Below are 25,772 nucleotides of genomic sequence, written 5' to 3'. Positions count from 1 at the left end.
TAATGATTCTTTTCAGGCCCTCCATGAAGGCCTTAATTGCAGGGACTCTAAAAAGTGACAGGTGTTGTCTGTTTTGCAGGTAAGCAGCAAGTGCTGCTAGATGTAAACGTATGGATGAGTATGCTAGTGTGAGAAGTTGGCCTGATGTATGATGTCACTAGTTCTAGTGTACACCTTATATCAGTCCAAATACCCTTATGGTGATTGGTTGTAAAGTCAACCTTATAGACCAGCTATCCTAGTGGTAGCATGGACAAGAGCAGTCTTAGGCTAAACTCTGAATGGCATGTGAAGCCAGCTGTGATACCATATATAATCCCTTGAATACCAAATGAAAGGACACCACAACAGATATATATATAAAATAAAGTGTATTTATTCTAGTCAAAACCTCAGCACTCTTTATGAGATTAGAGGTAAGTACAACACAGTCTTATTTAAGCATACATTAAGTCACACAGGTAAGTAATACAGTTAGGCCCTAGGGGCCACGCAAACCATATACTAAGTAAGTGGTATAAGAACCACTGTCACGGAAATAGAATAGGCCTAGGCCTAGGGAATCGCTGGGGCTACACTACACTAGCGTTAGTTAGGAAGTGGGAGGCCCACGGGATTCGTGTGCAGAGTGGAAACACTCACGCGTAATGCGTAAAAGTCAATAGCAATAGTACAGTTTAGAAAATGGTAGATTTAGGACACTTCCGGAGTAGCTAGGAAGTTGAGACTTGAAAACTAGACACTAGGATAGTCACTATCCTGATGAGCACCGGAGTACCCAAGTTACCTAGCCCACAGGCTGCGGGTGCATAGGGGTGAAGATGCGTCGTTTTCGTCGTCGACTCCTATGGATGCCTGAAGAAAGATGCTGACAGGCAGTCAGTGAAGAGTGTCCGGTGGATCCCAAGGCTGGGATCAAGAAGAGAGGAAACCTGCAAGCAGAAGGGACAGAGTCAAGGTCACTAGCCAGTGACCACGTGGAACCAGGAAGGAACCAGGCGATGTCGTGAAGATTGCAGGTGAAGGTGAAGGTTGTCGCTGCAGCCAGGAGGACCAGGAAGCGTCGAGGACGACCAGGACCAGGAGGAGAGCTGTCCCACGAAGGCTCTTGCTGTCGGCGGCGTTGAAGTTGGACTAGGACTCACCAAGCCTTGGCAAGCGGAACCCACGAATGGAGGACTTGCTTCTGGTGCAGACCAGGAAGGTCTGGGGTGCTTCTTCTTTGCAGAGAAGCGGGAGCCAGTCTGGAGGAGCCAAACCAGCGCAGAAGATTTCAGGGTGCGTCGTCACAAAGGCCACTAGCCAGCGGGCAAGCAACCGGACAGACGCGGCAAGCAGGAAAATGCAGAAGGGCCCCACGCAGGACTCGTGGAGTGTGGGGGGCTGATCTTCGGTGCAGATGGTGCTTGGGGTTGGGGCTTCTCAATCCCCGGTGCACAACTTCGAGGGTACCTCAGAAGCAGCGCTTTAAGTTACTTGCCACTTTTTCCAGGTAGCCGGTCCCACGTCGCTCGTCGCCTCCACGGATCTCAGCTTTGCTGTGGATGTGGATCAGGGTCGGAGAAGTCTGGAAGTCAAGGCTCTGGTCGGGCTCTGCAGTCGGTTCCTCGTAGAACGTGGGCAAAGCAAAGGGTAGTCTCTTGATGGTGCCTGTTTGCACAGGGTAGCCACTCCTTGGCTACAAGGGAGATTCTTCAGTCTTCTTCTTTCGTCGAATGTCGAAGGTCCAGAGTTTCTGTTCAGTTTTGCAGGTTCAGGATAATCTAATCTCTTGAGGCCCAACTCCCACTCTTAAACTAATCTGGGGGGCTGGGATACCTGCAAGGTCACGCCTTATGGGTGGGACCTGGGAGGGGGTGGTTACACCCACTTCCCTTTGTCCAGTTTCGCGCCAGAGCTGGGGCTGGTGTGCCCCAGCACCGGTTTGAACTGGACTATGCATGGGACACCTTGTGTGCCCCAGGCATGTCTCATTCCTTTCAGCCCACCCTGCCCCAATACACTAAAGGCTGTCTGGGGAGGTGCTAGCACCTCCCCAAGCAGGAAACCTATTGTCCAGGCCTCCCTGGCTGGGATCACTCCCAGCAGCAGGAGGTCAGACTTGTGTCTGTGGCAGCAGCATCCATTTTGTGATGCTGAGGCTTTGGTTAGAGTTAAACAGCAAAGTAGGATTTTAACATGTCTCTCCCTCTAGAAGGGAGGGATAATATCCTCATCACCAGAAATGGTATGGGGGTATTATTCCAAAGTGTTAGACACCTTACACGACATGTTTTGATAAAGCCAAACCATAGTTACCATAACCGTTTAAGATTATAAGGCACTTTAAGAGTATATGGTAGGCTATATCATAGAACAGCTATAAGGACATGGTTCCGAAAGCTGCAGACAGGCTCAGCTCATGCTAGAGCACCATCTCACATGTTACCAAGCACTCTGCCTCCAGGATTGTTAAGGCCTGCCATAGGAGTGACTGATAGGTACACATGTGTCTATATATAAGGGTAGATATAGGCATACTATATCTAAGCAAGGGGTGATTACACGACCTTGCCCCAGCTGAGTGATCAGCCAGTTGTGTCTGATTGGAAGGCCAGACCAGGGGTGGCATAATACATGCTGCAGCCCCTGGGAGGCCTAGGGTACACCTATGCCCTGGGTACCTAGGGTACACTGTACAGGGTCCAATAAGGTGATCCTTACCAATTGGGAAATGTACCTAGGGTACATGGAGTCCATTTTAAAGAGAGAGCAGACAGCCTGAGACCCTGAATGGCAGGATCTCAGGCCAACTAAGTCGAAAAACCAGCTAGACACTAGGCAAAAAGTTGGGGGTAACCATAGTCCGATATCCACCTTCCTACAGCTAGATTACATCTTTGCAAGTGCAGGAGATAGCAAATGATATTCTAGATGGAGGCATAGCAAGCTCTAGTAGTAGGGCGTCTGGCTTCTTTAATGATGTTCATACTGTCCAGTGGTAGGTTAAGGTAACCGAACTCTAGGACTTCAGGAGCCAGATTGCCAGATTTAGCTGACCTGGATCTGGATGTCTGATCTCTCCATGGTTCTGCGTTAGCAAGGATGGGGACAGGCGTAGTTTTTGGTGTGGAACTAGTGAGAGTTCCAACAGTGTTGTGAACCACAGTTGGCATGCCCATGTGGGAGCAACTAAGATTAGTTTGAGAGGCTGTTGTCGGAGCTTGCGTATTACTAGTGGAATCAGTGGGAGTGGCGGAAAAGCATACGCAAATCTGCCTGACCAGTTCATCCATATCGCATTGCCCTTGGACAACGGATGTGGAAACCTGGCGGCGAAGGTTGGGCATTTTGCGTTTGTGTGTGGCGAACAGATCTATGTCTGGTTGGCCCCACATCTGGAAAAATGGCAGAAGAACTTGGGGATGCAGTTCCCATTCGTGAATCTGTTGTGTTTGACGACTTAACTGATACGCAATCTGATTGTGAATTCCTGGAAGGTGTTCGCAAAGTAGATCTATATTTTGTGGGATGGCCCATCTCCAAATGTTCTGTGCGAGCTGGGACAGCTGCAGAGAATGTGTGCCTCTTTGTTTTTGTATGTAGTACATGGCTGTCTTGTTGTCCGTCCGGATCAGGACAGCTTTGTTTTGTACATGTACTTGGAATGATTTTAAAGCTAGAAATATTGCTACTAGTTGGTGACTTATGGAGCACTTTTTGTTGAGTGGTCCACTTGCCTTGGATTGCGTGTCCGAAGGAGATGGGCTCCCCATCCTTGGAGTGCAGCGTCTGTGTCGTGAGCACTATCTGTGGAACAGGTTCGAGGAACGGCCGTCCTTTGGACAAGTTATTTGTGTTCCACCACTGCAGAGAGCGATGTGTGCGGCTGTCCACCAACTCCAGATCTGCAAGTTGTCCTTGAGCCCGATTCCACTGATATGCATTTGAAGTTTTGCCTAAGGTACAATAAAAATGCAAGATGCCATCATGCCTATGAGTTGCAGGAACACTCTGGCTGGGAGAGAGTGTAGGGATTGAAATTTTGTGATGAGGGTTTGTATGCTGGCTATCCTGGCTGGACTGGGATATGCTAGAGCTGTGGAGGCGTTTATTGTGGCCCCCAGATATTGGTGTATATGAGAGGGCGGGAGATGAGACTTGGTGTAGCTGACCGTGAATCCCAAGCTGTGTAAAGTTTGGATGGTCTGGTAAGTATGTTGAACACATTGGTTGAATGACTTGGCTTTCATTAGCCAGTCGTTTAGATATTGGAAGACATGGATCTATTGTCTCGTCAGATGTGCTGCTACTACCGCAAGACATTTTGTGAATACTCTGGGTGCGGTGGTGACTCCAAATGGAAGGACTGTGAACGGATAGTGTTGTTCGTCCACTACCAACCTTAGACACTTCCTGTGAGCAGGATGTATGGGAATGTGGAAGTAAGCGTCCTTGAGATCTAGTGTGGCAAGGAAATCGCCTTGTTGCAGCAGCGGGAGCACTTGTTGGAGAGTAATCATATGAAAATGATCCGAGTGTATATATAGGTTGAGGGGTCTGAGGTCGAGTATCGGTCTTAAGAGTCCCATCCTTTTTGGGTATTAGGAAGTACACATGTTTTAGTGGCGTGAGATGATCTGTGGACATTGGACTCTGCTTGGGTGGTATGTGTGGGGGCTAGCTGTAAGTTCCAGGCAGTAACCATACTGGATAATCTGTCTTTCCCACTTGTCTGTTGTGATGGAATTCTAGACAGGTAGGAACTGTGATAATCTTCCCCCGACCGGAGTAGAATGGTCTGGGAGAAGCAGAGGGAAGTCACTGTTTTGTAGTGGGGGAGGTGCGAGTGTTATTACCTCGGCCACTTCCTTTACTGTTATTCCTTCAGTATCCGCCTCTAAAATATCCTCTATTGGGGGATGTTTGTGTAGTAGCTTTAAACTAAGATGAGGTGTCTGCACCCATGTTTCTGGAGGCTCCTCTATAGCAGGAGCGACAAAAGGAGCCACGTGTCTGTGGAGACTAACGCTCCCATGGACTTGGCAGTCTCAGTGTGTTTTTTCATCTTTTCAAGTGCAGTGTCTACAGCCGGGCCAAAAACGGCTGGTTGAGGATGGTAGTCTGGACGTCCTGCTTAAAGTCTGAAATGTGCAGCCAGGCATGTTGTCTAAGGAGTACACTGGTATTGATGGATCTAGAGGCAGTGTCTGCCACGTCAAGAGCACATTTATTTGACGCGTTTGAAAGTAGCTTACCCTCTAGGATGAGATCATTTGCCTGGGTTTTATATTGGTCAGGAAAATGTAATAGGGTTTCCAGTTGGTCATAGTGGGCCCTATCATATCTAGCCAGCAGTGCTTGCGTGTTGGCTATGCGCCAGAGATTGGCTGCCTGCGCAGCTACCCTCTTGCCAGAAGCGTCTAGTAATTTGGATTCTCGATCAGGGGGTGGCTCATCCCCAGAGGTTTGTGAGTTGCCGCACTTTCTAGCGTTGGAAACTAGTAGAGAATCCAAAAGGCAGCTGTCCCTTAATGTAAGCATGGTCTTCAGGGGCAGGTCTATATTTTTTATGGATTCTAGGGTTAAGAATCCTGGCACGTACAGGATCTTTGAACACTTCAGGGGCTTGCTTAATGACTCCCTTGATCATTGGCAATATTTGCACTGTCTTTTGGGACTGTTCGAATGTATCCAAAAGGAAGTCTTCCTCTGCTGTGTGAGTGTATTGTGACACCGTGATAAACTGCAGCCCTATTAAGCAGTTGTCCAAAACCAATATTGTCGTCTGGGGGAGATGTTTTGAGGGGTATGGCGGGGGGCTTGGAAGGTCTGGTAGATCTGTTGGGACAGGGAACTCCCAGTCATCTTGTAGTGGGTCGTCTGGATCTGTGAACTGGTCATTTGGGTCACCCCCCACCCCTTGGTCATCACCTGGAGGTGCTGTATGTGGTGAAGTTACAGGCAGAGGTGGTGTAACAGATTTAGGGAGAGGAGGTGGGTTAGAAGGAAGTACAGGAGAAGGAGGCATAGGTGATGTAGCAGAGTCCTTTTTCACAAGCACTGAGTGGCAGGTGCTGTGTCTAACTTCCTCTTTTTTTTACATGGTACAGCTGTGACATGTCCTGTTTTAGGATTAATATAAATCTTTTTCGGCCTTGGATCGACAGGATCCAGGTGAAAAAGTTCCTCTTCCTCGGGAACCGCCTTCGGTGTCGATGTTTTCGGTTCCGAGCGTGGCTGGTGTTGATTTTTATGGTCTTTTGCCTTAGGAGGCGTGGTAGAGTCCTTAGGCTTGTCTTGGTTCCGAGGGTCTTGGTTTTGGAGCTAAAGCGGGATCTTTATACTTGGCGTTCGAAGCCGGCTTATCCACGGACCTCGATTTTTTCGGGGCCCGATTTGTCTCTGGAGGTGGAAGGCGTCAGAACCGATTTCGGATCAGAGTGTTCCTGTGGCTTCGGTGCCGAAGGCACCGGCGGGAGGATTATGGGAGGTTTGCTCGGTCCCGAGCTACCGGAAGGCTTGTCTTTTTTCTTTGGAACCAGGCCCGGAGGCGGGGCTTCTAAAGTGTGTTTTCGGTCGCGACTGGGGCCAAAAGGCAAAGTCTTGACCAGTGCCTTCGGTTTTGGTGGTGGGGTAGGGGCAGTAGTACTAACTCGTTGACCAGGAGTGATGGGGTCGCCCGAGTTGTCTGCCTCAGACACAATTTTGAGATCTTCAGAATCTTCTTCTGGGAAATCCAGGCCTTCGAAGATGTCCTCTGGTTCCGGAACTGACCTCTATTTGCAATGATGTGACATCGAGCCCTTCGATCTCGAATAGTCTTCTTCGATACAAGGCTGGACAGCTGGACTCGTCGTGTTCAGGTGAGAGGCACAGGTTGCAGACCTTGTGATGGTCACTGTTTTTGGAATTTTGCTCCACACTGGGGGCATTTTTTGAATGGCAACCTTTCCATGAGCCGTAGGCCTTACGGTGTGGATAGGCCCAGCGGCCCGCGTCGACGACCGGAATCGAGCCGATTAAAGGCGCGAAGATGAAGATGTTCGAAGTCAACCTGGAGAGTTTGTGGAAGTTTTGAGCGTCAAAAAAGTTTGAAATGGAGATTTCGAACTTGAGCGCAAAAGTTGCATCTGAACCCAATAGCGGAAAAAAACAATTAAGGATGGAGTCGATGCCCATGCGCACTAACGTCCAAGGGAGAAGTCACCTATCTCGTGACTACAAAGACTTCTTCCAAGACAACAACAACGTGCAAGGATCCGAGCTCAACACCAGATGGCGATCTAATGCAAGTGTGTGATCTGCAGCTCATATGCCTCGAACATATTATTTAGCTATTTTATTTCTAGAACCAAGCCAGGCCTGGTGCAGGTAAGCGAAATAATACTTTGCGTTATTTTACAATTGAAATAGAACTGAAATGCAGTTGGATGCAATGAACAAGTTACTTACCTTCGGTAACGATATATCTGTAAGACACATTACACGTGTTCCTCACCTTAGAATTACCACCAGGCGTCAGACTGGATCCAAATAATTTTTCTTCAGCAGTACCCCTGCACGTCTGTAGGTGGCGTTGGTAGACTCCGCGAACGTCGTTATGATCACCAGACTGACATTGTGGCATCTACTTAGACGCCCCTGTGCGCGGACGGCAGTTCTTTACACGACATTCCACGCTAGAAGCACAGAGCCATGCAAGACACTGACCACTGGTGCATAAAACTAGGGCCCTGAAAGGAAGTCACTCACTCTAGAAGTCAGTTCGCAGAAAGGGGAGGATGAGTGGGGACGTAAGGAATCTATAACTTATATATGTCTCTTATAGATATATCATTATCGAAGGTAAGTAACTTGTTCATCTGAAAGACTATTAGTTATGGATTCCTTACCTTAGAATAGATACCCCAGCAATATTAACCCCAGGGGTGGGTCTGCGAACCAAGTTCACAACAGGAAGTCCTGAAGAACGGAGCGGCCAAAGAAGACAGTTTTAGGACTTGGCTATCCAGGCAGTAATGTTTGGTGAACATGTGCAATGAAGCCCATGTGGCTGTCAGGCAGATGTCATGAAGGGGGACTCCACGTCCCAAAGCAGTAGTGGCTGCCGTCGCCCTGGTGGAATGGGCGCGCAATCCTACTGGAGGTTCCTTCTTCGCCAAGGAATAACAAATTTTAATGCAAAGAACGACCCATCGAGAGATGGTTCGTTTTTGCACAGCCCGACCTTTCTTGGCACCCACATAGCCAACAAAGAGCTGATCATCCACCTGGAATGGTTTTGTGCGATCCAGGTAAAATGAGAGCGCACGTTTTGGATCCAGACAGTGGAACCTCTCCTTTTTAGAAGGATGCGGGCGGAAAGAAGGTGGACAAAGTGATGGTCTGTCCTATGTGGAAAGAGGTAACCACTTTGCGAAGAAAAGGCAGAGTTCGGAGAACAACCTGGTGTGGATAAACAGCAAGGAAAGGAGGCTTAGAAGAAAGAGCCTGAGGCTCACTCACCCTGCGAGCAGAGGTGATGGCCACCGGAAAAGCAATCTTTAAGGTCAAGAGTCTGAGAGGACAATTATGTAGTGGCTCAAAGGGAGCGCACATAAGTTAAGTCAGAACAAGGTTCAAGTTCCACTTGGGTATTACGAAAGGAATAGGAGGAAACAGGTGAGTAATGCCCTTAAGGAAACGATTTACAATAGGGGACTTGAAAAGAGAAGGCTGATCAGGAAGGCAAAGAAAGGCCGAAATATAGGCCTTGAGGGTGCCCAGAGTAGGAAGAGGAGAACCTCAGAAAGGGGGGCAGAAAGGGGATCCACAGCCTTTGCTGCGCACCATGCCGCAAATTTGTTCCATCTACAGGCGTATATTGTTTTATTAAAGGGACGCCTGGCTGCCAAGATAGAATTACAGACTTCAGGAGGAATGTCGAAGGCTGTCAACTGTTGCCACCTAATCTCCACGCAAGGAGGTGGAGGCTGGACAGGTTTGGGTGGAGGACCGTCCCCTCAAGTTGCGACAGAAGATCCTTACCGAAGGGGCAGTCTGATCGGAGGATCGATGGCCATGTCCAAGAGCTCAGGATACCAGACTCTTCTTGCCCAGTCAGGAGCCACAAGAATTACTTGGGCCCGGTTGTGCTTGATCTTCAGCACTCTGGGCAGAAGTGGTATAGGCGGAAAGGCATATAGAAGACCGCAACTCCACTCGCGACGAAAAGAGTCGCCTAGCGAGTGCCACCTTGGAAACTCCAACACGCAGAACTGCTGACATTGCGCGTTCTCTTTGGTGGCGAATAGATCTAACCAAGGCTCTCCCCACTGCTGAAAGAGACCCTGCACCACCTCCGAGTGAAGTCGCCATTCGGGATCTATCAAGCAGCGGCGTTCAGGAAACCTGCCAAGTGTTGAACTACCAGGAAGATGCCCTGATGTTGCAGCCATTGCCAGAGACGAAGGGCCTCCTGACAGAGGGTCCTCGACCCCACTCCACCCTGTTTGTTGCACGACCACATGGTGGTGGTGTAGTTCGTGAACACCTGCACTACTCTCCCTTTGACAGAAGGAAGGAATGCCTATATGTATAAAAAAGGATTCCCCTAATTACTTTTAGGCCCAAGAGGAGGGGAGAGAGTAAGTACAAAGGAAAAACCTGTAATCTGAACTTTCCAATTTTTCAATAGTAATCACTTATATATACACATTCCCCAAAGCAATATTACATTGCAAAAACAACTCTCCTCTTTTTATTTTATTTTTTTAACTAAACATTCATATAGTTTTTTACGTATGAATTATGTATTATTTTTAGATATTTTTATAAAAATATTTCCACATGGAATTAAATTCTGACAATCCATAAAATTGAGAAACAAGAGAATTTGCTCAACTTCTTAGTTTAGAAAAAAAGTTTAAAGAAACATTTGAAATACCCCCATAAAGAAAACCATCACACTGTCATTCTACTCATGTATACCATCAATCACACCACATAAAAGAATGGCTGAAAACCACATCTGATGTGAGATCCTGCTTGAATTCTAGTTTATAACTTTAGGAATCTTGTGTGAGAAAGTGCCATCTTTCTTGCATGGTATGCCCCCACTTTTTGCTAAATTGCTGAATGTACTTCGATTGAGTGTACCCTGGGTTCCTGCCAATCAGGTGCCCAGGGCCTATGTTCCTTCCTTAAACCACACAAACTCCAAATTGGCAAACCCTAGCCACATGTCAGCCCCTAGTAAATGGTACCCTAGGTACCCAGGGCCTTGTGGCCAGGGAAGGCCTCTAAGGGCTGCAGCACTCATTGTGCCACCCTCAGAGGCCCTGTACCCTTACACACACACTGCCCTTGCAGGCGGAGTGTCTGGGTGCAGGACAAAACAAAGAGTCGACATGGCACACATCACTGTGTACCATGCCCATCACCTACACTGCCAAGGCATATATCAGCCACCCCTCTAGCTGGGTGCATTACGCCTATGGTGTGGGCACAGGAGCAGGAGCCCTGTGCCCCTACAGTACCCGGGTCCATTCCTGGGCACTGTAAGTGCAGTGCTGTCATTTAAGAGTACATGGTGCTGAGAGCTTGTCAAACACGAGCTCCACAGCACCATATTGGCAACACTGAAGCCTGGGAAGTTTGGTATCAAACTTCTCAGCACATTGAACCCACACTGATGCCAGTGTAGGATTTAATGTACTAAGCACCCCAGAGGGCATCTTAGAGATGCCCCCTTACAGCTAACTTACAATCCACGTCTGCTCTGAGGCTGCCCAGGCTGCCACACAGCAGACACGTTGCTGGACCCCTGGGTGGGAGAGCCCCTGCTCTCCCAGGCCTGCAACAATGCACATCCTGGGTGAGGTGAGAAATCTCCTCCCCCAGGATGAGCAAAGGGAAGCTTCAAAGGCAGGCCGCCATTTGGAGTTTCCCCAGGCCACTGCAACCCCCCACTCTGGCGGGAAGCTTGGCCGGAAACCCCATACAAGGACAGGGGATGTGCCAGCCTGCCCACCCCACCCCTCAGGTGGGGGAGGCGAGGTGAAGCACATCTCCGGGCTCTCGCCATCTTGAAGATGGGAGGCCCTACCCTATCAGGATTAGGCTACTGCCCCCCTCCCACAGGAGAGAGGCAGGATAGGGGGTGTACCCACCACAGGACAAGGACCCATTGGTCCCTGGCCTTCACCTACCTGGAACGCCCCTAAATCTAGTATTTAGGGGCACCCTGAACCTTCCTTCCTTAGATTCCAGATAGAAAACTTCAAGAAGAGCAAGAAGAACAAGGACCTGCCCTGCAGCTGCTAAAAAGAGAAGAAGACACCAACTGCTTTGGCCCCAGCCCTACCGGCCTGTCGACTCTCGAACCTGCACCAGCGCGCCATCTCTCGTGGCCAGCAACCTCACCAACCCCGGAGGACCTGGCTCTAAGCCCCTGGGACTCCCACGAGTAGAGGCTCTACTCAAGAAACCTATTTCTAACCCCTGGCAGCAGCCCGGAACCGCGGACCCAACACACTCTGCACCAGCCAAGCCTGGCCAGTGCCGGAGTGGACAAAGACCCTGAGGACGACCCCACGGCGACTGTGACCCCGAGTCCGGCCCCCAAGGACCCCCCTCGACATCCCGGAAGAAGCCTGCAGCCTCAGAACCAAGTGCCACCCCAGCCGCGATCAACCAGAGGGTAAGATTCCAGACGTCAAAAGGCACCCCTGCACCCGGCGCCCTGCGGCACCCTGTGCCCAATCCCGGGGTACCCACCTAACCTACAACTACCCAACTTACCTCTCGAAGTGGTGGTGGCACCGGAAACCTCCTCGTCCCCGAGCCTGCAGCCTTTTTCCAAACCGGAACATTCCCATTGATTTCCATTGAGCGCCCGAAGGCTCAAAAGCACCCTGCACCCAGCCGCCCTAGTGGCCCTGGCAGTGCCCTCTCTACACTAACCTACTTCCCCATTTGCCCTGAGTAAGTGACCAGGAGCCCAGCTCCCACAGCCGCGTGGCTTGCCAGACAGCAGCCACCAACCAAGGCCCCCCTATCCCTCATAGGATAACATTGGGCCTAACTCTCTCTGCACCCGGCCGTCCTGAAACCGCTGAGGGTGAACCAACTGTACCTACCCGACACTGGGGGACCCCTGAGTCCATGCCCGGAATTTCAACTCTGCCAGTCGAGTACTTATCCTTAAACCGCTAACTTCATTTTCCTCATAGGGTAACATTGACTGGCTTTTTCTTCAAAAATCTTCTAAGTGTGAACTTTTCAAAACTGCAAAAATTCACCAAAAATCAGCCAAGTGACAAAAACGAATTTACTCACCTGCTCCTAGGTGAGCTCCCAGTGCTGGATCTTGGTGCCCAGCAATGACCCTGAAAAGTGTTCACAACTATACTTACCTCTAACTCATTTTTCTCCCATAGGAAACCATTGTCTGCTTTTCTGTGAAATTTCTTCTTAGTGTCTATTTTTGCAAATTTGAAATATTCTTTTAAAATCGTACCATTTCTGCAAACGGAATTACTTACCTGCTTTTGATAAGGACCCCAGTCCTGGGTCTAGGTACCCAGTCCTGGATTACTAAAGTAACGATAAAGTACTCTACCTGCAATTTGAATTTCTTGCCATAGAGATCCATTGAATGTTTTCTCTGAAATATTTTCTAAGTGCTAACTTTTGAAATAGCTAAATATTATTTAAAAATCATTACAGTTATTAAGTCGACTTTCATCACTTGATTCTGAATACTGACCCAAGGCTGGTTCTAGGAGCCAGACCTGGAATTCCAAAAGTAATCTGAAAAGTAATTTATTACAAATAACCTGAATTTACAATTGAGCTCAATGCATTGTTGTTTAGGAAATAGGATTGTTTATTGCAACCAACTGTGACTGTTTACACAAATTTATTGCTTAAGACAAAAGTATTTATATTCAACCTCTCATTCTGAGAAAGGAATATGCTACTTACCAGTATGCATCTGTTCTTGGCATGTAGAGCTGCAGAGTTGTACACTTAGCATAGATCGCCATCTGGTGTTGGGCCCGGATGTTTGCAGTTTGTTTTTCTTCTTGGACAGTCTTTGGAAGTCACGAGTTTGGTGACTCCTCCTTCGGTCCGTACTGCGCATGGGCTTCGGCTCCATCCTCAGATTGTTTTTCGCCAACAGGGAAATGATGGAGCGTAGTAATAACAGTGAGAAACCCATGTGTTGTATCTAAATAAGATGTACTGGAACGGATACAGGTAGCCGGGGAGGCGGGTGGGCGTGTACAACTCTGCAGCTCTACATGCCAAGAACAGATGCATACTGGTAAGTAGCATATTCCGTTCGAGGCATATGAGCTGCAGATTGTACACTTAGCATAGATTATATAGCAGTACGCAACCTTAGCGGCGACCACCGGTATCCGTTGCAGCTGTTTGAAAAAGTGTCTTTAGTACAGCCTGGCCCACCCTAGCTTGCTGCTTGGAATGCACATCTACACAGTAGTGTTTTGTGAAGGTGTGCGGTGTAGACCATGTGGCTGCTTTGCAGATGTCATCTAAGGGTATATTCCCTAGAAAAGCCATAGAAGCCCCTAACTTTCTTGTAGAGTGGGCTTTAGGAGGAACAGATAATGTTCTCTTTGCCTTTTGATAGCAAATTTGTATGCATTTTACAATCCACCTAGCTATCCCTGATTTCGAAATGGGGTTGCCTTTATGTGGTGGAGAGAAGGAAACTAACAATTGTTTAGTCTTCCTGAAGGGTTGCGTTCTTTGTATGTAGTATAGCAACGCCCTTTTCACATCAAGTGTGTGTAAGGCCCTTTCCGCAACAGATTGGGGTTGCGAAAAGAAGACAGGTAATTCCACTGATTGATTGAGATGGAAGGGGGAAATGACTTTGGGCTGAAACTTCGGATTTGTGCGAAGTATGACCTTGCTGTGATGCATTTGTATGTAGGGTTCCTGTATGGTGAACGCTTGTATTTCACCAACCCTTCTAAGGGAAGTGATAGCTACAAGGAAAGCTGTTTTCCAGGTGAGAAACTGTAGCTCACATTTGTGCATTGGTTCGAAGGGCGGACCCATTAGTCGTGTAAGAACTAAATTTAGATTCCATACAGGGAAAGGTGGTGCCCTGGGAGGAATTACTCGTTTAAGGCCTTCCATGAAGGCTTTAATAGCGGGCACTCTGAAGAGTGATAAATGCTGTCTGTTTTGTAGATAAGCAGCGATCGCTGCTAGGTGTAGGCGTATGGATGAATATGCCAGGTTACACCTGTGAAGATGGAGCAGATAGCATATGATGTGCTGTATGGATGCATCTAGAGGGTTGATTGTATTATTACGGCAGTAAATTACAAATCTTTTCCACTTTGCGGCATAGCATGCTCTAGTGGTAGGACGTCTGGCTTCCATGATGATGTTCATGCAATCAGGGGGAAGGTTAAGGTATCCGAATTCTAAGATTTCAGGAGCCAGATCGCCAGGTTGAGCTGAGCTGGGTCCGGGTGCCTGATTTCTCCATGGTTCTGGGTTAGGAGGCATGGGGATAGGTGCAGTTTTTGATGTGGTACCACTGATAGTTGTAGTAGCGTGGTGTACCACGGCTGCCTGGCCCACGTGGGAGCTACCAGAATGAGTGTGAGGGAGTGCTGTTGTAGCTTCCTGACCACTAATGGAATTAGTGGGAGAGGTGGAAAGGCGTATGCAAATCTGCCTGACCAGTTCATCCATATGGCATTGCCCTTGGACAATGGGTGTGGGTATCTGGCGGCGAAGCTTGGGCATTTTTTGTTTTCGTGGGTGGCGAAGAGGTCTATCTGAGGATGCCCCCACTGTTGGAAGAATGGGTGAAGAACTTGTGGATGCAGTTCCCATTCGTGTAGTTGTTGCGTTTGTCTGCTGAGCAGATCTGCCATGGTGTTTTGTACGCCTGGAACGTGCTGTGCCAGGAGAAAGATGTTTTGGGGAATTGCCCATCTCCATATGCTCTGGGCTAAGCGGGAGAGCTGGGGAGAGTGTGTCCCCCCCTGTTTTTGTATACAATACATCGCAGTCATGTTGTCTGTGCGAATGAGGACTGCTTTGCCCGAAATCTGTTTTTGGAAAGATTTTAGGGCTAGAAAGATCGCCAAGAGCTCCAGATGGTTGATGTGGAGCGATTTTTGCTGTGGCGTCCATAGACCTTGCATGGTGAGGTGAAGGAGGTGCGCTCCCCAGCCGGAGAGCGATGCGTCCGCTGTTAGAATCACCTGAGGAACCGGGTCCAGGAACGGCCGCCCTTTGGAAAGGTTTGTGGTGTTCCACCACTGCAGAGAGTGATGTGTGCGGCCGTCCACCAACACCAGATCCGTCAGCTGACCCTGGGCCTGGTTCCACTGTTGTGCTAGGCACTCTTGAAGTGGACGCATGTGGAGTCTTGCATGGGGCACTATGAAGATGCAAGACGCCATCATTCCTATGAGCTTCATAAACACTCTTGCTGGAAGAGAGTGTTGAGGAAGGAATGTTTTGCGTAAGGCTTGAATGCTTGTGATTCTGGCTGAGTTTGGATAGGCAATACCTTTGGAGGTGTCTATAGTGGCCCCGAGATATTGCTTTGTGTGAGATGGTATGAGGTGGGACTTTTGGTAGTTCACCGTGAAGCCTAGCTGGTGGAGCAGTTGGATGGTGCTGTTTGTATGTTGCACACATTGGTCGTAGGACGCGGCTTTTATCAGAAAGTCGTCTAGGTAAGGGAAGACGTGAATATGTTGACGTCTGAGGTGTGCTGCTACTACTGCTAGGCATTTGGTAAACACCTGTGGTGCGGTGGTGACCCCGAAGGGGAGAACCGTGAATTGGTAATGTTGCCCGTCCACCACGAACCTGAGGTATTTCCTGTGAGAGGGGTGTATTGGAATGTGAAAGTATGCGTCTTTCAGATCCAAGGTTGTGAGAAAGTCTCCCTGGCAGAGGAGTGGGAGGACTTGTTGTAGGGTGACCATGTGAAAATGGTCTGAATGTATGTAGGCATTTAGAGGCCGGAGGTCGAGAATGGGTCTGAGGGTCCCGTCTTTCTTTGGTATTAAGAAATATAGGGAGTAGACCCCTAGATTTTGTTGATTGACGGGGACCTGCTCTATAGCGTGTTTTTGGAGGAGTGAGAGTACCTCTTGTTTGAGCAGTGTGGAATGTTCTTGAGACATTGGACGGTGCCTTGGTGGGATATTGGGTGGGGTAGATGTTAGTTCGAGACAGTACCCTGACCGAATGATTTGGGTCACCCATTTGTCCGATGTTATGGACGCCCATGTGTGGATAAAGTCTTGTAGTCTGCCCCCGACCGGAGTGGGATGGTCTGGGGGGAGCGGAGGGGAGTCATTGTGCGGGTGGGGTGGCAGAACGGGTGTTGTTGGTTTTGCCCCTGCCCTTATTGTTGTTGCCTCTGTAACCACCCCTTTGATTGCCCTTTGAAAAGGTATTTTGAGGAGGGGACTTGTAGGAGGTAGAGGCGTTATCGGTGGAGGAGCCTCTGCCTGTGCCACGAAAGGACGAGCGTCGAAAGGAACGTTTAGAGGCTTGTGTTTGGAGTGCCCCCATAGACTTTGCTGTGTCTGTGTCCTTTTTCATCTTTTCCAACGCTTCGTCTACCTTTGGCCCAAAGAGAGTTTGCTGGTCAAAGGGGTGATTGAGTATGGACGCCTGGACTTCAGGCTTGAACCCTGAGATCCTGAGCCAGGCATGGCGACGAAGCAGGACACTTGTATTTATGGCTCTAGAAGCAGTGTCGGCTGCATCGAGGGCACACTTAATGGAGGTGTTTGTAATTAGTTTACCCTCCTGTATCAGGTCATGAGCCTTGCGCTTGTGTTTTTCTGGAAGGTGCTGCATAAGAGCCTCTAGTTCGTCATAGTGTGCTCGGTCATATCGCGCAAGCAGTGCTTGTGTGTTTGCAATGCGCCACATGTTTGCAGCTTGGGAGGCAGTGCGTTTACCAGACGCGTCCAGAAGTTTAGATTCCTTGTCTGGCGGTGGGGCTTCTCCTGAGGATTGGGAGTTAGCCCGCTTTCTAGCTGTGGAGACAACTAGGGAATCTAGGGGAGCAGGGCCCTTAATGTATGCAGGGTCTGTGGGTGCCGCTTTGTACTTCTTCTCTATTCTAGGGTTCAGTACTCTGGCCCTGACAGGGTCTTTGAACACCTCTGTAGCGTGCTTGGTGACACCCTTAAGCATGGGTAAAATAGAAGTGGATTTGTCTTGTATGTCAAATGTATCCAGTAGGAAGTCTTCTTCCACTGGTTCACTGTGCATGTCCACCCCATGGTAGTGTGCTGCTCTCTGCACTAAATGATGAAACCCTAAGGAGTCCTCTGGAGGAGACGGCCTGGATGGGTATAGGTCGTCCTGAGGTATATCAGGGTTATTGTAATCCTCCCATGGGTCTGGGGTCCCTGGTGGAGTGGGATCCATTGGGACGTCCGCCGGGTAATTGTCCGGGTCCCCGTCATCCGGATCTGGGGATGGGGCCGGATCGTAGTGAGGTGGAGGTGGCGGAGACCTGGGAGGGGGTGGAGGAGGTAGGGGAGGCGGTAGTGGGGAGGGCACTCTGAGGGGAGAAGTAGCAGAGTCCTTCCTTTTGGGTGGAGGAGGAGGAGCCGGAGTATCAAGGCGTCTTTTCTTGGTAATTAAAGTCAAAAGCCCAGTCTTTGGATCTTTGGACAGAGTCTTTTGTAGAGGGTCTGGTGTAAACAGAGCCAATGGTGCCGGATCGTCTGTCGGCACCGGTGATTTCGGAACCGAGGGTTTCGATGGTTTGTGTGCGCCATGCTTTCTTGAGGTCTCCGGGTGTTTCGGCGTCGAATGAGGTTTCGGCGCCGGGGCCGACAGATGTGTTTGTGTTTGGTCGGCACCGAGTGTCCAGGCTTCGGCACCGGTGGCTTCGGAGTCAAGCTGGATATTGCTTTCTTCGGTGCCGGATGCTGTTTTTCGGCACCGGGCGTCGGCTGGCTCGATCCCGAGCTGCCGTGAGACTTTGGAGGCTTCGACACCGGGCCCGTAGGTGGGGTGATAGAAGCTTTGGTTTTGGTTTTGCCCAGGCCGGCAGGCGAGGGAGTAACCGGAGTCTCTTTGGTTTTCGGCGCGGGGGTGGGAGGGGGCATAGTACTCACGGCCCGCTGCGCCGGTGTAACGTCCTCCACGTCGGAGTCGTCGGCCTCGGAAGCGCTGACGACGTCTTCCTCCTGCTCGGTGTGTGTTTGCCCCGAAGCTTCGGCGCCGTCTCCGAAGATGTCCGGTGGAGCTGCAGAGGATGAGTGCGCCATGGTGCGTCGAGCTCTTCGATCTCGGATGGTCTTCTTCGATCGAAAAGACTTGCAGGCGGGGCAGTCTCTAGCCTCGTGTTCTGGAGAGAGGCAAAGGTTACACACCTGATGGAGGTCGGTGTGGGGAAATTTAGACCCACATTTTGGGCACTTTTTGAACGGAGTCCTTTCCATCGGCCGGGACCGGAGTCGAGGAGGGCCCGAAGGCCGGTGCCGATGTACGGGATGGAGAAAGTGCCGCTTCGAGAGATGAAGATGATGATGAAGAAACTCGAAGAAACGAGGATTTTCCGTCGAGGCTGGAACCGTAGAAGTTCGAAGCCGGAGCACGAAGTATCACATCCGAGCCCGATGGCGGAAAAAAACAATCTGAGGATGGAGCCGAAGCCCATGCGCAGTACGGACCGAAGGAGGAGTCACCAAACTCGTGACTTCCAAAGACTGTCCAAGAAGAAAAACAAACTGCAAACATCCGGGCCCAACACCAGATGGCGATCTATGCTAAGTGTACAATCTGCAGCTCATATGCCTCGAACGTATATTTTTACCCCCTTTGTGGTTCTAAAAATAAAACAAGCATATATTTTATATATATATAAACCATTGGCCTAGAGTTCAGTTATTGAGTGTGTGAAACCATTTGCTGACTGAGTGTGTACAATAAATGCTTTACACTGTCCTCTGGTACTGCCTTACTGCTCGACCAAGCTACCACTTTTGAGAGTAAGGTCATACCTAACTTTGACCTCTATCAGCCTCTGGGGGACTGTGGACTCTGTACACCCTGTACCTATTAGGGAACAGTATATACAGAGCCACATTCTCACATCTTGAAAGAGCAAAAAACATTTTAATCAGTACATTAGCAAATGATTCTAATATGGATCTTCCAGATGTGTGATCACTGCCTTCAGTGCAAGACTAATCGCCGGAGTGATGTGGAGCCCGGACTCCGCCGGAGACTAGAGGCCTCTGATCTCCGCCTCCCCCATGTGGCCGCCGCACCACAGAAGTAATGCATCTGTCACCACTGTGAACTCTGGTTGGGGAAGGGAGAGGGATCTGCCATTGACCGAATCCTGATTCGTTAGCCACCACTGCAATTGGTGTGCAGTTCTCTCCGAGATCTCGATGCAAGAAAGATTCCCCTGATGCTGTGCCCACTGGAACTTCAGGCTCCACTGCAGAGCCCGCATATGCCACCTGGCATGAGCCACCAGCAGGATGCAGGCGGCCATGAGGCCCAGCTGGCTCAGGGTCATTCTGACCGAAACCCAGGATAGAGACTGAAAGATCATAGCCCGAATATCCCGGACTCGCTCTTCAGGAGGATAAGCCCGAAACTGCGCTGTATCCAGAACCACCCCGATGAAAAGGAGCTTCTGAGAGGGAATCAAGTGTGACTTTGGCACGTTGATAGTGAACCCCAGCAAATGCATGAGATCCGCCATAATCTGGAGGTGGCAGATGACAGCCTGGGGTGAACTCGCCTTCAATAGCCAGTCGTCGAGATAGGGGAAGACTGGAACCCCTGATCTGCGCAGATGAGCTGCGACCATCGCCATTACTTTCGCTAACACCCGAGGGGCACTGGTAAGGGCAAAGGGGAGCACGGTAAACTGTAAATGATCGTGGCCTACAATGAACCGTAGGTAAAGTCGGTGGGCAGGCAGGACGGGGATGTGAAAATAGGCATCCTGCAAGTCCAACGCTACCATCTAGTCTCCAGGGTCGAGGGAAGACAGAACCTGAGCCAATGTCAACATTGTGAACTTCATGAGGAAGCAGTTGACGTCCCTGAGATCTAAGATAGGACGCAGGCCTTTGTCCTTCTTGGGGACCAGAAAGTAGTGGGAGTAACCACCAAGACCTACTTTTGGGGCAGGAAGAACACAATAGCTCCCTTGGCCAAGAGCTGCAACTTCCTCGCAGAGAAGGGCCAAGTGATCCTCCGATATGCGATTGAGCGTATGTGGCATGGGTGGAGGGGTAGTCTCGAAGGGGAGAGAGTAGCTCCTTCGGACTATCTGCAAAACATACCTTTCCGACATGATGGTTTGCCAGTGGGGGAGGTGATGGCGGGTCCTGCCGCCCACTGGCAACTGATGGCCCTGAAAGGTCGGACTAGGAGGGTTTGGAGGCTGCTGCAGAGGGGGCACTGGTGGACTGGCCTGCCCGCTGGCCCCCGGACCCATGACGCTGGGTCCCACGTACCGGGCCGTGCAGAGGCTGGGCAGCTTGAGCAGGCCTGTGTCTCTGGACAGAACGTGGTGGGGCACCCCTTCCGTAGCCACGAAAGGGTCGAAAACCAGACTGTGCGGGGCGAGAGGTGGTAGCGAGGCCTAAGGATCTGGCCGTAGCCCTAGAATCCTTAAAGCGCTTGAGCACGATGTCTGCTTTTTCGCCAAACAAGCAACGGCCATCAAAGGGCAATCCAAAAAAGTCGTCTGGACATCGCCCGAAAAGCTAGAGGAACTCAGCCAGGTGTATCGTCTCAGGGCTACTGGTGTTCAAATCGTCCTGCCTAGAGAGTAGGCGGTGTCCAGCCCACACTTTCGCTGCATATCTACCCTCAGCAACCTCACGGGAGAGAACGGCCCGGGCCTCCTCTGGGCACTGTGGCAGCACCTGCGCAACAGTGTCCCGCACAGTGTGGGTGTAATGGCCCAAGAGACATGCGGTGTTCACCGACCACAGTCCTAAGTTGGCAGAAGAAAACCTCTTCCCAAAATGATCCAGTTTCTTGGATTCCCTATCTGGGGGGAACAGTAGGGAACGTGCCTTTTGACGTTGAGGCTTGGACTACCAAGTTCTCAGGGGTAGGGTGTTGGGAGAGGAAAGTGGGGTTGTCCGGGGCCGGGCGGTGGCGTCGGGCAATCATCCTATCCACAGGAGCCCCTGTGCTGGGTTTGGACCAGGTGCCCAGAAGGATGTCTGTGAGGGCCTCATTGAAATGCAGTAGGGGCTCCGAAGAGGCTGCTGCTGGTTGAAGCACCTCAGTCAGGAGGTTAGTCCGGACTGCCACCGTAGGTAGCTCAAGGTCCAAGGCCTCAGCCACCCTATGCAACACCACAGCATAGGAGGCTCCCTCTTCTGTAGCCACAGTAGGGGGAGGAAGCATACCAAGGTCTGGGGATGTATCCAGACCACTGGCCTCACCCAGTTCCTTTCTACAGTCTAGCTCTTCCAACTGGTCTGCTAGGGGGTCAATAGACCCTTCCCAGACTTCCTCACCCTCCTCTGGCTGCCACTCAGGGCGATAAGGAACTTCAGGATGGAACAGACGTACAAAAGTACCAGTCGCAGCCGGTACCGGCTCCGTGTCCATGTAGAGGGAGAGGCCGGGGTCGACACCGGATTGGGACACAACCGGTGTCGGAAGGGGCGGAGGTGTCACCAATGGATTCGATGCCGGAGGTGTCGCAAGGTTGACCGGCACCAATCCGGATCCAGGCCTGGATCCCTGGGGGCCCTGCCGCGCAGGGGCCGAAGCTACCAGCATCGACGGCCTAGAACCCCCAGCCGAGTCCACGGGGCTAGAAAGGAGTGCCGGCGGAGTCAGGCTACCCAAATAGAGTGGAGGGCTTTGTAAAAGCTACAAAGTTGGACAGGGTTCGCTCTGGCTCCCGGAAAGGGAGGGAAGCTCGGAGCCGACCCTCCACAGGTGGAGCCGGACTACCTTCCGCATTCCACGTCGGCCGACAAACTGGGAGAAGACGAAGAGCGACGGCACTTCTTCGCCTTCTTCTTGTGCTTCGACTTAACCGAAGACTTAGAAGAGGAGTGATGGTGACTACGCGACTGGTCCCGTGCCCTCCCTCTCGATCGCGGCCTCGAGCGGCGCAGAGCTGACTGCCGAGCCTCGAGAAACTTTCAGGACCGGTCCCGCAAAGACTTCTGTTTCATTGCCCAGCAGTCAGAGCACGACTTCAGGTCGTGGTCGCGCTCCAAGCACCAGAGGCACACGAGATGTGGGTCAGTGACCGACATCAACTTGACAGTTGAAGCCAGTCCATTGAGGTGACATTCCTTGCACCAGGAGTCGAACGACAAAAAAGAAGTCAACAAAAAGTCAAAAAAACTCTAGTCAAACAAGACTAAGGGTACCACTCTCTCCGGATCGGCGATGGCTGATGTGGAAAAAGAACGGACGTCAGTGCGCAGGGGCGGCGTCTAAGTAGATACCCCGGTGTCATTCCGGCGATCACGCCGCCAATGACGAATGCGGCGTCTAACGACACGCAGGGGTACTGCTGAAGAAAAATTCTCCGGATCCAATCTGATGCCTGGGGGTAATTCTAAGGTATGGAATCCATAACTAATAGTCTTTCAGATTGGTTTGTTTACAGGTAAGTCAGTCAAAATTAGTTACTTTTGAGATGACTTTGTATGTTACTTTTCAGATTATTTTTCAAGTTTTTTTTTCTACCAAGTGCGATATGCCTAGATATCACACTGGAACATTTCCTAGACATTCAGTTTTTGTACATTTGTAGTTTTTCAAAGTTTCATACAAACCAACTCCACACTTAAAAGAATTTTCAAAGACAAGCAGTCAATGCAATCCTATGGGATGGGAGGAAGGAATATGCTACTTACCAGTATGCATCTGTTCTTGGCATGTAGAGCTGCAGAGTTGTACACTTAGCATAGATCGCCATCTGGTGTTGGGCCCGGATGTTTGCAGTTTGTTTTTCTTCTTGGACAGTCTTTGGAAGTCACAAGTTTGGTGACTCCTCCTTCGGTCCGTACTGCGCATGGGCTTCGGCTCCATCCTCAGATTGTTTTTCGCCAACAGGGAAATGATGGAGCTTAGAAATAACAGTGAGAAACCCATGTGTGTTGTATCTAAATAAGATGTACTGGAACGGATACAGGTAGCCGGGGAGGCGGGTGGGCGTGTACAACTCTGCAGCTCTACATGCCAAGAACAGATGCATACTGGTAAGTAGCATATTCCGTTCGAGGCATATGAGCTGCAGATTGTACACTTAGCATAGATTATATAGCAGTACCCAACCTTAGCGGCGACCACCGGTATCCGTTGCAGTGGTTTGAAAAAGTGTCTTTAGTACAGCCTGGCCCACTCTAGCTTGCTGCTTGGAATGCACATCTACACAGTAATGTTTTGTGAAGGTGTGCGGTGTAGACCATGTGGCTGCTTTGCAGATGTCATCTAAGGGTATATTCCCTAGAAAAGCCATAGAAGCCCCTAACTTTCTTGTAGAATGGGCTTTAGGCGGAACAGATAATGTTCTTTTTGCCTTTTGATAGCAAATTTGTATGCATTTTACAATCCACCTAGCTATCCCTGATTTAGAAATGGGGTTGCCTTTATGTGGTGGAGAGAAGGAAACGAACAATTGTTTAGTCTTCCTGAAGGGTTGCGTTCTTTGTATGTAGTATAGCAAAGCCCTTTTCACATCGAGTGTGTGTAAGGCCCTTTCTGCAACAGATTGAGGTTGCGAGAAGACAGGTAATTCCACCGATTGATTGAGATGGAAGGGGGAAATGACCTTGGGCAGAAACTTCGGATTTGTGCGAAGTATGACCTTGCTGTGATGTATTTGTATGAAGGGTTCCTGTATAGTGAACGCTTGTATTTCACCAACCCTTCTAAGGGAAGTGATAGCTACGAGAAAAGCTGTTTTCCAGGTGAGAAACTGTAGCTCGCATTTATGCATTGGTTCGAAGGGCGGACCCATTAGTCGTGTAAGAACTAAATTTAAATTCCATACAGAGGAAGGTGGTGCCCTGGGAGGAATTACTCGTGTAAGGCCTTCCATGAAGGCTTTAATAGCGGGCACTCTGAACAGTGATAAATGCTGTCTGTTTTGTAGATAAGCAGCGATCGCTGCTAGGTGTAGGCGTATGGATGAATATGCCAGGTTACACCTGTGAAGATGGAGCAGATAGCATATGATGTGCTGTATGGATGCATCTAAAGGGTTGTATTGTTACGGCAGTAAATTACAAATCTTTTCCACTTTGCGGCATAGCATGCTCTAGTGGTAGGACGTCTGGCTTCCATGATGATGTTCATGCAATCAGGGGGAAGGTTAAGGTATCCGAATTCTAAGATTTCAGGAGCCAGATCGCCAGGTTGAGCTGAGCTGGGTCCGGGTGCCTGATTTCTCCATGGTTCTGGGTTAGGAGGCATGGGGATAGGTGCAGTTTTTGATGTGGTACCACCGATAGTTGTAGTAGCGTGGTGTACCACGGCTGCCTGGCCCACGTTGGAGCTACTAGAATGAGTGTGAGGGAGTGTTGTTGTAGCTTCCTTACCACTAATGGAATTAGTGGGAGAGGTGGAATGGCGTATGCAAATCTGCCTGACCAGTTCATCCATATCGCATTGCCCTTGGACAATGGGTGTGGGTATCTGGCGGCGAAGCTTGGGCATTTTTTGTTTTCGTGGGTGGCGAAGAGGTCTATCTGAGGATGCCCCCACTGTTGGAAGAATGGGTGAAGAACTTGTGGATGCAGTTCCCATTCGTGTAGTTGTTGCGTTTGTCTGCTGAGCAGATCTGCCATGGTGTTTTGTACGCCTGGAACGTGCTGTGCCAGGAGAAAGATGTTTTGGGGAATTGCCCATCTCCATATGCTCTGGGCTAAGCGGGAGAGCTGGGGAGAGTGTCCCCCCCCCCCCTGTTTTTGGATATAATACATTGCAGTCATGTTGTCTGTGCGAATGAGGACTGCTTTGCCCGAAATCTGTTTTTGGAAAGATTTTAGGGCTAGAAAGATCGCCAAGAGCTCCAGATGGTTGATGTGGAGCGATTTTTGCTGTGGCGTCCATAGACCTTGCATTGTGAGGTGTAGGAGGTGCGCTCCCCAGCCGGAGAGCGATGCGTCCGCTGTTAGAATCACCTGAGGAACCGGGTCCAGGAACGGCCGCCCTTTGGAAAGGTTTGTGGTGTTCCACCACTGCAGAGAGTGATGTGTGCGGCCGTCCACCAACACCAGATCCGTCAGCTGACCCTGGGCCTGGTTGCACTGTTGTGCTAGGCACTCTTGAAGTGGACGCATGTGGAGTCTTGCATGGGGCACTATGAAGATGCAAGACGCCATCATTCCTATGAGCTTCATAAACACTCTTGCTGGAAGAGAGTGTTGGGGAAGGAATGTTTTGCGTAAGGCTTGAATGCTTGTGATTCTGGCTGAGTTTGGATAGGCAATACCTTTGGAGGTGTCTATAGTGGCCCCGAGATATTGCTTTGTGTGAGATGGTATGAGGTGGGACTTTTGGTAGTTCACCGTGAAGCCTAGCTGGTGGAGCAGTTGGATGGTGCTGTTTGTATGTTGCACACATTGGTGGTAGGACGCGGCTTTTATCAGCCAGTCGTCTAAGTAAGGGAAGACGTGAATATGTGGACGTCTGAAGTGTGCTGCTACTACCGCTAGGCATTTGGTAAACACCCGTGGTGCGGTGGTGACCCCGAAGGGGAGAACCGTGAATTGGTAATGTTGCCCGTCCACCACGAACCTGAGGTATTTCCT

General features: G+C 50.1%; 1 protein-coding gene across 3 annotated transcripts in view; it reads right to left on the bottom strand.

The window, feature by feature from the left end:
• The window catches only part of KDM2A (lysine demethylase 2A), a 770,935-nt gene that overhangs the window by 18,753 nt on the left and 726,410 nt on the right, over positions 1-25,772 (bottom strand). The window lies entirely within an intron of this gene.

This window comes from Triturus cristatus, chromosome 4_1 (assembly GCF_964204655.1).
Source record: "Triturus cristatus chromosome 4_1, aTriCri1.1, whole genome shotgun sequence".
In the NCBI taxonomy this organism is placed as follows: Eukaryota; Metazoa; Chordata; class Amphibia; order Caudata; family Salamandridae; genus Triturus; species Triturus cristatus.
The sequence above is the reverse complement of the archived record's forward strand: the minus strand, read 5'-3'. Positions and strand labels throughout refer to the sequence as shown.